Source organism: Amblyomma maculatum, chromosome 10 (assembly GCF_055883805.1).
Source record: "Amblyomma maculatum isolate TAMU_Amacu chromosome 10, ASM5588380v1, whole genome shotgun sequence".
Lineage (NCBI taxonomy): Eukaryota > Metazoa > Arthropoda > Arachnida > Ixodida > Ixodidae > Amblyomma > Amblyomma maculatum.
Genome location: NC_139353.1, coordinates 116,335,838 through 116,348,581, shown reverse-complemented (window position 1 = coordinate 116,348,581; position 12,744 = coordinate 116,335,838). Strand labels below are relative to the sequence as shown.

General features: G+C 46.1%; 1 long non-coding RNA gene across 1 annotated transcript in view; it reads right to left on the bottom strand.

The window, feature by feature from the left end:
- Nucleotides 1-6,222, bottom strand: part of LOC146177302 (uncharacterized) — a 64,895-nt gene extending 58,673 nt beyond the window's left edge. Inside the window, exon 1 of the long non-coding RNA XR_014701299.1 lies at nt 5,990-6,222. This is a non-coding gene — a long non-coding RNA (uncharacterized LOC146177302). The remainder of the gene's footprint in view (nt 1-5,989) is intronic.
- Nucleotides 6,223-12,744: the final 6,522 nt, after the last annotated feature.

Genomic DNA, 12,744 nt, shown 5'->3' with positions numbered 1-12,744 from the left:
CTCCTTGTGGTGTGCCCTGCTCCACAGTTCGAATATCTGAGATTCTATCCCCTGGTATCTTATTTTTGCTTTTCTGTCTGTTAGAAAATTTGTTACATATTCTACATCCTTTCCCGTACGTTTAATTCCGCGAGGCCCTGCAGAATAGCATCGTGTTTTACACTGTCAAAGGTCTTCTTGAGGTCCAATCGTAATTACTTTACCATCTTTTGATCTCGATTTTACCATATCATGGTGTATCCTGAGCATAATATCTTGCGTACTAAGATGTTGTCTAAACCCTATCACCTCGCGGGGCCATAGCTCATTCTCCTCCATGTATCTGGTCAGTCTCCTCTGAATCACATGTTGTAATAGTTAACCTACACATGATGTGAGTGATATTGGTCTCAAATTATCGACCGTCGGAGGTTTTCCGGGTTTGGGTATCAGCCCTATCTCAGCAAATTTCCATTGCTTAGGGATTTTCCCTGTTTCCCAGCATTTATGCATGAAATTAGCTCAACTACCGAGTCGTTATCCAACATCCTTAGCATCTTGTTTGTTATCCCATCAGGCCCTGGGGCCAATTTTGTCTTTAGTCTACGGATTTCTGCTACCATATCAGCTACCGTTATGGGGGCATCTAGTCGCTGGTTTGGGTGCCCCTTGTAGGTTTCTAATTTGTCTTTCTTTACTTTTCCGATGTATTTGTCTTTAAGTTCTTTAAGGAAGTCATCATCGCTGCCTCCATGATGATGCCTAGCCTTTATCAACTTAATGGAACTTTGCGTTTTAGTTTTCTCTGGGTCTAGCAGGTGTCGCATTATACTTCATGCCTTAGCCATGCCCATTTCGTTTTCCATTTGATTGCACCTGTCTCCCCAGTTTTGCTCGCATAGGTTTTGTTAGTGGTCTTCTATTTCTTTGTTGAGCTTCGCTATCCTTCAACTATGACACCTGTTCCATTTTTGTTTCTTAAGTCTATTTTCGAGACTCTGCTTGCCTTCCCACATGTGCAATAGCCGGCTGTATACCACCTCTGGAGCATCCTCCCCCTGAACAATTTTGGTGTGCTTTTGGACGTCTAGTTCAATCCTGTTACACCACTCATCGATATTGTTTATGGGTGGAATTTCCTCGGCGGTACTCCAGTCTGTAAACTTGTCCACCTCAGTGATTCTCCTTTTCTTGATTTTTCGCGCTTTCTGCCCTCCTTCTATATTAATTACTATGATATAATGGTCGCTGCCTAGGTTTAATTCCAAGTTGTACCATTCGAGACCTTCTATGTTCTTTGAAAGTGTGAGGTCCGGAGACGTGTCCTTGCTGACACTATTTCCTATCCTTGACGGGCTGTCTGGGTTGTTATTCAATGTGAAGCCTTGCTCCTGAATATCTTCGCATTGTAGCCTGCCTTTGGAGCATTGTCTACTGTAACGCCATGCTTGATGTTGTGCATTGAAGTCACCTACTATGAGTAGCTGTAGCCCTCCGCATATATTTTTAGCCTTTTTATTAATGCACGGAATCTGGTCTTTTTCTACTTTGGCGAGCTGTAGATGTTGAGTATGAAAATATTAGGCTCTGTGATGCTCCCGGCTAATACCTCCACGAACACGTGTTCTATGTCTCTAGGTCCTATGGCGTACTCCAGAGCTGCCACATTTCTTTTTACTAACGTTATGACCCTCTTTCTTTCTCATTTGTTACTATGGAAAGCTTGGTATCTTGCCAATTTCGCAGGACCCCCTGTTTCCTGCAGGGCTATTGCGAGAGGTTGATTTTCTATTTTTTAAAATTCTGCTGTAGCACTGGCCTCTTTCTCCTAAATCCTCTACAATTCCATTGCCAACGGTGGCGTTCAATCGTTGTGTGAGGTTTTAGACCCCGCAACGCTGAGAGAAGTGATCATCGGGCGGTCACCTCATCTGCTTCGAACAGATCGGGGGCCGAGAAAGTACTTCACTCTCGATGACTCAAAGGCCTGAGCAGCAGCGCTTGTGTGTACCTAACCAAGCAGCTAAACTTTATATGTTTACACATTCGAGCAATGAGCCTGGCCATAAATATAGGTCGGGACCGGCTTGCCGACCCGTTTCCGCCTCGAGTAGGGCTATCGTGCTGTGGGTGGAAATTTCAGCGGTTAACGGAGGCGCATTCACAATAAATAGGCTGCTTGTAGCCATTGACTCGAACTCTCACAATATTGATCAGAGATGTACGACTGTTTACATCACAAAACTCTCGCATGATGAGCGGGAAGGGCCGATGTGACCTCGTCTGGCGAGTAATGTGCTGGAGACTGTCGGTAGCTGTTGGCGCCGCATGTGGCACAAAATACTAAATGGTTATGTTACCGATGAAGCACTCACGAGACATTTGCTGTAAAGGCAGCACAGAAAAAACAGTGTAGGTTTAAGAGCCGGTCGCCATCGAGCGCGCACGGCTGCGGGGATGCAAGACGGCGACAACACCGGTTGTCGGCTATTGCGGGACGTCAAGCATTCGAATTGCGTCGGGATTGACTAAAGCGATGACTAAAGCGACGGTAGCTACATGATTTCTTGCACTGACCGTGCGAGACTAAAAATAGTTTTGCAAAAAGATTCATCAGCCGAAACAGGTTGGCCAATATACGCACGCATGGACGCATTATAGAATCTCAAGCATAAGCGAGGAAACCGCTTCATCCGAAAGTTTTGTCTCCTCCTCTAAAGTGGCGAGTTGTACTCTGGCGTGCACGCCTATTGTGGTTTTCCGCTTAGTTTTTGGGCCGAAAGAGCGGCGGGCAATAGTTCAGGAATCTGCAAACCAACGCTACCTACACCTTTGTAGCGCACATGGCGGAAGCTAGATTGGACGAATCACTTGTCTCATGTGGGTGCACTGGATTGATAAAACAATGCGGTTCTTATGATATGCGAATAATATGCTTCAGATTTATACTTAAATAATACAGAATGAGTCCGTTATTTCTGCCTCTTAGACATTGGCCATGACAGCATATGGTTGACTTGTGCTCTTTGCCTTTCTTGAGCACCACATCATGCCGCAAGCCAACCAAAGCTGGAAGCATCGCAAGGAAACCATCAGATGACCTGCACGACTGACGCTTTATCTGGTTCCACCTCTGCGTTCCAGCGCGGAACGTGACTTGCTGTGTGACGTTATAGCTTGGGACAGCACCACCTCGAGCAGATTCAGCGCCAAGGCCACCTATATAACCGCCTGCTGACTTCATACTTCTGGGATTTGCGGCCACGAGAGCATATGGTTGACTTGTGCTCTTTGCTTTTCTAGGTAGGCCCTTTTATGTAGTTTTATAATAGTATGGTCCTGTGTGGCTGCTGAACCCTATCGTTGAGTTTCAATGGATGTTGATTTGTGCACGTACCGCGCTCTTAGCGGCTCATTTTTTCCCATAATTTATTTGTGTCAACATGAGTACCGTTTGAGGGCAGGTCTTGTTCGTGAACATTCTCCAAGACCTACTTTGTTCCTGCTCTCCATATGCATAACACTACTTTTGCGTTGTGCGGGTGATGTGAAAGCAAACCCAGGACCAAAGGTTGATGACGCGCTCGCACTGTTAAAGGAATGTCATGCAGAAACGTTGGAGTCCCTAAATGAAATCAAACAGGAAATACGTAGCATTCAAGACCGCGTTGCTGGAATTGAGAAGAATATGTCCAGTGTGCTTGAAATGAAAAGAAGCGTTGACATTGTGTCCAATTCGGTAGAGGAAGTTAAAACAAACATAAACAAAACAAACGATGAACTGACATTTTTTGTTGACGACATGAACAACAGAATGAGAAAAACCATTTTATTAATAAAATCTTGATGAAGGGGAACAAGAAAGCTATAGAGACACACAAAAGATAGTCAAAGGCTTCCTTACCGAGTACCTCGAGATGCAGTGTAGCGGCATTGAACGGGCTCATCGCCTTCGCCAACCTTGGACTGATCTACCTAGACCCATTCGCTGAACCTCAACCTCGATTTCGCTAAAGAGAATGTTGGTACAAATGAGCGTTATTCTGTATTATTTAACAAGCTTCAAATGAAACGCGGAATTTACCGATATGATGCAGCAACTGACCGCATTATTAAACATTCCTCAAGACAGTCTACAAAGAAAACCAATCCAAACAAAGTTAAACATGTCTCGTTACTCTTGGCGAACTTCCGCAGCACGTTTAACAAAGTAGACGCTCTGGAAGTCATCATTGCATTCTTGTTCAACTGTCGTCATCGTAGGAACAGAAACTTGGCGCACGGAACACATCTCAAACCATGACATTACATTTGCTTAATCTTTTGTTCTTTTTAGAAAAGATAGGGCTGGCTCTCGTCGAGGCGGAGTAGTAATGATTGCGATTAAGGAAGATTTCCACGCATCGCTCATTGCTATCGACTCTTCATTCAAAATAGATTGGTTTTCTAGTGTAGTTGGTAGCACGTTTTGCATTTTCGGCACATGATATAGACCACACTATAGCCAACCGGAATTTGTCGAACAGTTAAATGACGCCAATGAGCAGGTTCTCCTTAAACACCCTAATTCTCTTCTTTTTGTAGCCGGCGACTTTAACTTTCCGGCCATAAACTGGAGAACGATATCCGTTGATTCCGAGAATAATCGCCAAGAGAACATTCATTTCCTCCATCTTTTTCAATATCATCTGCTCACCCAAATTGTTCATGAACCCACACAGGGTAATCATATTCTAGACCTGAACCTGGCCAACCATCCCGAGCTCTCAGACGGTAATGTTTTGGAAAAAATAAGCGACCACAAATCTGTACACTGCTCTCTTTCACTTCCACGTGCTGACAAATCAAAAATGACAAACGTTATTCTCAACTACGCGCGAGCAGACGTCCAAACCATCAATCGAAAATTGGAAATTTTCACTCATGATTTTTTCATTCAGTCATTTTTTATTTGCAGGAAATCACTCCTTCCTGCGGGTGGCAGAGACAAAAGGCATGATTGCCTGACGAGGTCTCTGCCCCCGTAACAAACTAAGCAGTCTACAGCAGTACATCAGAAAGCTGGTAATATACATAAATATGAACATAGAAGCCAAGGAAAAAAAATAATAAAAACAATAAATGCACGCATACATTCATACAGCATGGCTGTATTCTTTGAACCACTATGGACTGGGCGACTTAATTTGATTTCATTATTTACATTGAACATTGGCTCATGTCACACAAACATACAAAAAGTTCATATTAGCATAAAAAAACAGATTTATCAACGTTACTGTACATTGTCAACAGAAAACAGAATTGCCCGGAACAAAATTAAGCGCAGCACCAAAGATTTGCTTGTTGTGTGGCGTCATATGTTCATCCACATAAATGGTAGTATTTCTTGTGCCCTCGAAGCCCACATCTTCTGGTGACAGCTTCTTTTTTTTTTTTTTTGGTCATGCAAAGGAGCGCGTTACGCTTGGTTCGCGATATAAACCATACAATGATAAGCTTATGGTCACCGCTGACCGTGGGCACCCGATGGCAAACGTCGATATCAGCGTTGGTCACCGTTTCACCCACAAGTTCGCCTATTTCTTTTTTTACCACGACAGTCGAGTCAAGCTCCCCAGGCACACCCTTAATTTCCAGTTATTACTTTTCTGATATTGTTGGAGCTCGTCGACTTTCTTTTCAAGCCTTTCGTTTTCTGCTCTCAAGTATTCATTCTGAGCTGTTAACGCTTTGATTTCCTCACGTGGCGCCTTGACTTCACTACCAATTACCTTAACTTCATCACAAGTGTCACTACAGAAGCGCAGACTATCTTTTATTGCCCGCATTTCAGCCCGCATGTCTCTACGGAAATCAGAAAAGAAGCTCGCGAGTTCCTTTTCGTCTTTCTTTGCCATCGTGTGCTCAAGTCAAAAGCATTCAAAAACACAAAAAGTTTGGGAGTTGTCCGGCAACAGTGCAATAAGTAAGGTAAATACTACTTAGTTTCAAAGGTTGTTTTGCTCACCTGTAAAAATATACAGGAAAACTTAGTCGACCTGCTCGCTGGATGCACTGCTGCCGGACTGAGGAGCGAAGCAGGGATTCCGGGTTTATGTAGGCAGCTGCCAAGCTGCTCCGCCAGCGCACGCACAGACGAACCAGGCGGTAGCACCGAGAATGTGCAGTAGGATCCTCTGGCGTCGCAGTGTCCAAGGGGCATAGGCAGTCTGTGATGTTGATGGTCAGCCGTTGCGTTGATCCAAGAGCCAGGAAACGTGCCGCTGTAAAAATATACAGGAAAACTTAGTGGACCTGCTTGCTGGATGATCTGCTGCCGGACTGAGCAGCGAAGCAGGGATTCCGAGTATATGGAGGCAGCTGTCAAGCTGCTCCGCCAGCGCACGCACAGACGAACGAGGTGGCAGCACCGAAAATTCGCAGTAGGATCCTCTGGGGTCACAGTGTCCAAGGGGCATAGGCAGTCTGTGTCGTTGATGGCCAGCCGTTGCGTTTATCTAAGAACCAGGAAACGTGCCGCTGTAAAAATATACAGGGAAACTTAGTCTACCTGCTCGCTGGATGCACTGCTGCCGGACTGGGGAGCGAAGCAGAGATTCCGGGTTTATGTAGGCAGCTGTCAAGCTGCTCCGCCAGCGCACGCACAGACGAACCAGGCGGCAGCACCGAGAATGTGCAGTAGGATCCTCTGGCGTCGCAGTGTCCAAGGGGCATAGGCAGTCCGTGATGTTGATGGTCAGCCGTTGCGTTGATCCAAGAGCCAGGAAACGTGCCGCTGTAAAAATATGCAGGAAAACTTAGTCTACCTGCTCGCTGGATGCACTGCTGCCGGACTGGGGAGCGAAGCAGGGATTCCGGGTTTATGTAGGCAGCTGTCAAGCTGCTCCGCCAGCGCACGCACAGACGAACCAGGCGGCAGCACCGAGAATGTGCAGTAGGATCCTCTGGCGTCGCAGTGTCCAAGGGGCATAGGCAGTCCGTGATGTTGATGGTCAGCCGTTGCGTTGATCCAAGAGACAGGAAACGTGCCGCTGTAAAAATATGCAGGAAAACTTAGTGGACCTGCTTGCTGGATGATCTGCTGCAAACCAATTTCCAGAATCGCAAGACTGATGAAAATTGACAATTGTTCCGTGAACACCTCGTCGAAATTGACGATCGCTGCGTTCTAAAAGTGTAATAACTACGCGTACTAACGGTCCTTGTTTCACCAGAGATGTCAAAAGGGCAATAAACAAGAAAAAAAGAGCAATTATAAAAGCAACTCTAACTAAGGAAGCCACAGACTGGGAAAATTACAAAGAAATTTCAAAAATAGCTGAAAACATTTCATGAAGCCAAAAAAATATTTTAATTGCACACTTCCTAGTTTGATAACAACTGATCCGAAGAAGTTTTGGAACACGGTTAATTCGAAAATCGTCGGTGCGGCTCCTGTTTTTTTGGATGCATACGGCAAGAACCTAACTGTAGAAAAATGCGCAGAAATATGCAACAACCACTTCACAGAAGCTTTTACAGACGAACTACCAATTCAGAGTCACTTGCTGCTTCCCGAAAACGACATCCGGCTCCCATTTTCACTCATTCGATCGTAACAGCACAAGGCGTTCTTCGCGCAATTGAACACTTACCCCTCAGCACCACCCCATGACCCTATGGCATCAACGCGCAACTTTTAAAAATAACCTGCCAGCACTTGGCTTTACTTCTCTAATTTTTCACCACTCTCTCGTTACCACGTATGGGCCGCAAGGTTGCCGATCGGCTTACGTCATCCCGCTTTTATATCTGGAGAAAGATCGGTTTCCAATAACTGCAGGCCTATTTCACTGACTTCGATATGTTGCAAAATTCTCAAAAACATTATCTACACTCCCATTATGGCTCATCTTAACCAAAACAACTTGCTTCATATCAACCAGCATGGCTTTTGGAAACGTTTATCGTGTCAGAAACACGTATTTCAGTTAGTAACAGACCTTCATCAGGCATTCGATTAAACTCTGTATATTGACTGCGTAATAATTGATTTCGCCAAAGCTTTTCATCGCGTCCCCCATAATCGCCTAATGGTAAAAATACGTAATCTGCAACTTTATCAATATACCTGGCAGTGGATTCACGCGTTTCTAACTAACCGATTTCAAGCAGTGAAAATACATAACTGCTTTTCAAATCGCCCGAGAGTTGCTTCCGCTGTGCTTCAAGGTTCGGTGCTGGGTCCTTTGTTCGGGGCTGGGTCCTTTGCTCTTCGTAATTTATATTGTTACGTGCTTTGTACGCACGTGGGGTTTATTTACAGGGATCGGTCCAAACAGGTCTGAGGCGAAGCGTACAAACGTCCCTCTGCCTTTGCTCTTCTTTTCTCTTCACCAATCTACCCGACCGTTCTTCATCTTCCGTCGACGTTCTACGAAGGGGCGTGACATTTCCCTCCTCGCGGACGAAGCCCGTGGGGGGTGTTACAGAGAACGTTTCAAATGAAATCGCTTGAGGTTGGCTACATGCACCACCTGAGTCTGCCGTGACCGTCGACCATTCGCCGTTATGCGTGCTATGACGTAATTCAGGTGACTGATGCGTTCTAACACAACAAACGGTCCGGTGTAGTGTGACGGCAGTTTTTGACAAAGACCACGCTTACGGAGAGGTGTCCACAACCACACATAGTCACCAGGAGCATAAGAAACTTGTTGGTGTCGGGCATCGTAGCGGTTCTTAGAGCGTTCTTGTGAAGATAAAATTCGAACTCTGGCCAGCTGGCGGGCTTCTTCAGCTCTACAGAATGTGGTAGCAAGAGAAGGTTCGTCATGAATGAAAAATGGCAGTATGGTGTCGAGGGCACAGCGAGGCGTGCGAGCATAGAAAAGGTAGAAGGGACTGTAGTAGCCTGTTGTCTCATGTTGCGCTGTGTTATATGCATGAGTAATGAATGGTAGAACGCTATCCCAGTCCTTATGGTCTGCAGCGACGTACATAGCCAACATGGTGGTAAGCGTCCTATTAGTTCGTTCTACCACACCGTTCGTTTGGTAATGATATGGCGCGGAGGGGCGAAAACTGCAGGCGCTGAGGCGAAGAAGTTCTTCGACAATGTCCGCTGTGAATTGGCGTCCACGGTCAATAATGATGACTGCAGGAGGGCCGTGCCGAAGAATGACGAGTCGAAGTAAGAAATTTGATACTTCGGACGCAGTAGCGAATGGTATCGCGGCTGTCTCACAGTAGTGGGTTAAATAATCAACGCACACAAGAATCCATCAGTTTCCTTTGGAGGACCATGGGAAAGGTCCAAGAAGGTCAATGCCAACTTGCTCAAACGGGGCTGTTGGAGGTGTGACTGGCTGCAGTTTTCCATATGGGCTTGAAGTCGACAGCTTAGAGCGCTGGCATTGCACACAGCTGGCAACATATCGCTTGATCGTTGAACGCATCTTCGGCCAGTAAAATCGCTGCTGTGTGCGATAGAGTGTTCGGCCCACTCCCAGGTGACCAGACGTGGCGTCATCATACATCATTTCTACAACTGTGATACGTAGGCTTTCCGGGACGACAAGAAGCATACGTGCTCCCCCACAGGTGAATGTTTTCTTGCAAAGCACTCCTTCGCGAATGCTAAATGTGTTCTTCATAGGATCGTTGGCGGATTCAGAGAAGTTAATGTTTTGTCTTTGTGTTGCTCGGTTCGGAAAAGTCGGAGATCGGGAAGGTTTGTGAAATTGGAGCCAACTATTCATCGAAATTATCTGAGTCGTTATCAGTCGTTTGAAGCGGCAAATGCGAAAGACAATCAGCATCTCAGTGTTTATGGCTGCTTTTATGCACCACAGTAAAATTAAACTCTTGTAGGCGTAAAGCGCATCGAGCGAGCCGCCCACAGGGGTCACGAAGACCCACGAGCCAGCAAAGGGAATAGTGGTCGGTCACAATCGTGAAAGCATTCCCGTACAGATAGGAACGAATGCGCTGTACAGCGAAAACAACGGCTAGACATTCTTGCTCGGTAACAGTGTAATTTCTTTCACATTTACTCAACGAGCGGCTGGCATACGCTATCACGTGCTGATCGCGTGCATGGCGTTGTATAAGTACAGCGCCGATACCGATACCACTTGCGTCAGTGTGTACTTCAATTGGAGGTGATGGGTAGAAGTGGCGGTAGATTGGGCCCGAGGTCAAAAGACACTTCAGATGGCGGAAAGCTTAGTCACATTCGCTGGTCCAATTGAATGGTGTATTTTTATGCAGTAGACACGTAAGCGGGTAAGCGATGTCTGCAAACCTTGGTATAAAGCGTCGAAAGTACGAGCATAGCCCCAAAAAGCTCTGCAGCTCTTTACTGATTCGGGCGCGGTAAAACTTTTGACGGCTTCAATTTTCTTGGGGTCTGGTCGAACACCTTCTTTGTCAACTAAGTGACCGAGGACAATTGTTTCACGATCGCCAAAATGACATTTCTTTGTATTCAGTACAAGACCAGCTCGTTCCATGCAATTAAGTACGATATCCAGACGGCTGTTGTGCTCACTAAATGTTTTGCCAAAAATTACAACGTCATCCAAATAACATAGACTAATTTGCCACTTTAGTCTACGGAGAATTGTATCCATGAACCGCTCGAATGTGGCAGGTGCATTACATAATCCAAAAGGCGAAACGTTAAATTCATAAAGTTCGTCTGGTGTTACGAATGCCGCTTTTTCTTTATCTGCAATGTGCATGGGGATTTGCCAGTAACCGGATCTCAAGTCAATAGAAGAAAAGTATGAAGCTGAGTGCAGACAGTCAATTGCGTCATCTTTACGTGGAAGCGGGTAGACATCATTCTTTGTGACTGCATTTAAACGGCGGTAGTTAACAGAAAACCTCCATGTGCCATCTTTCTTTCTAACAAGGATAACTGGAGCTGCCCAAGGACTACAGGACTCTCGAATAATGCCGCGCTTTAGCATCTCTTAAACTTGCTCATCTATTACCTTACGTTCAGTTGCTGAGACTCGATAGGGCTTCTGACGTATTGGAGATGCGGACCCAGTGTTGATCGTGTGATGAATATGACTGGTAGGCAGTGGCATTGCGTCATCCTTGGCAAAGTCGAACACTGTCACGTGTTTCTGTAGTAGTTCCACTAGAATACAACGTTCAGTTGTAGAAAGAGACTAACTAATCATAGCCGTAACTTGGGTTTCTATGCCTGGTCGTACCTTCTGCTCAGTGACAGAGCTTTTTAACGCCGCGACGGAACCGGATATGCCTTCCTCGAAACGGGCGAGTTTTATGCCCCGAGGCAACACAGTTCGCGCTTCGGAGTGGTTCACTGTCCACAGCTCAGTGCGGCCTCTAGTCACGGGAATGACGCAACGAGGTACAAGGATACTCTTCTTAGAGCAGGTGAATCTCGTAGGTTCTACTATAGCCTCAAAAGATTCGCACTGGTTGCGAATAAAGAAAACCCATACGAATGCTACAGATAACGCTGGAACAATTGTGTCTTCATCCACAGCAAATACTCCAAATTCAGGTGTCGAGTAATCCACAAGAACCGAAAGTAGTGAAGGATTCAAAGCAATATCTCCCGTACCACAGTCTAAAGTTGCACCACACTCTTGCAGAAAATTATTCCCAAGAATCACATCATGCGTTGACCGAGGCAGTACTCCAAATTCTACTCTAAACTAGAGGCCGCCAATAACAACATCCGAAGCACACACACCAAGAGGAACTTAAGGTTCACCACCGACACCACGGAATAACACTGCACGGTCACCACTGAACATTACTTTTCTACCTAAACGGTTCTTAAAACTCAAGCTCATAACGGATACTGTAGCACCAGTGTCCACAAGAGCCATTGTTTTCACGCCATCAACAAACATTTCCCATTTGTTTTTTAACAAAAATACGGGCAGAGGTATGGACGTTATCGACTCGCCGGTGGCCTCACCTCCATCGGCCGCGCCTCCTAGTTTCCCTGAGGCGTAGGGGAAGAACGACGTCGAGGGGAAGGTGACCTGCGCGGCCGCTGTGGTGGCGGCGTCACACTACGATCAGATGCAGGAGATGAATTCCGCAAATATGTCAAATGGTGAGTCACAAGCAGACATAGTCGGGGATCGCTGTTGTTCGGTGTGCAGTCGTCCGTGAATGTTCGCGTGGGGCGGTAATCTTGGACAGCTGGAACATGGCGGTGGCAGTATCTAGCGATATGCCCCGCAGTGCCACACCTGTAGCACACAGATTGAGGGCGCCAGCGATCAGCATAAGAGTCCTCACTAACAAAGTCGCGAAGTTGGTTGTAGCGAGGCTCTCGCTGCTGACGAACCACATTTTCAGTGTAGGTGGGCCTCTATTCCATCGGCTGGTGGCCATAACGTTGAGTACAGCTGCGCTGATTGTCCATATGCGAAGCGCCGCTAGGTTGAAACCACGGAGTAGACAGGTCGGCAACATTGCCTGCGGTGCACAACTCTGTCGCACATATTCTTCACTACAGATGGCGTCCCTAGATCTTGACAATCCTCGCGTACAATCTCCGCTATCATATCAGCCATGGAAACTGAAGGACCGGCTTCAACACTGGCTACAGATGTGTCATTGGCCAGTCTTCAGAATTTAGGTGTAATTCGTCGAAGCTTGAGAGCCTGAAATGTTCTGCAATGCTTTATAACATCAGCGGTGGTGCTGAGGTTCTCTTTGCTAATAAGAAAATTATAAACGTATTCCGCTATTCCTTTCAGGAGGTGACCGACTTTGTCTTCT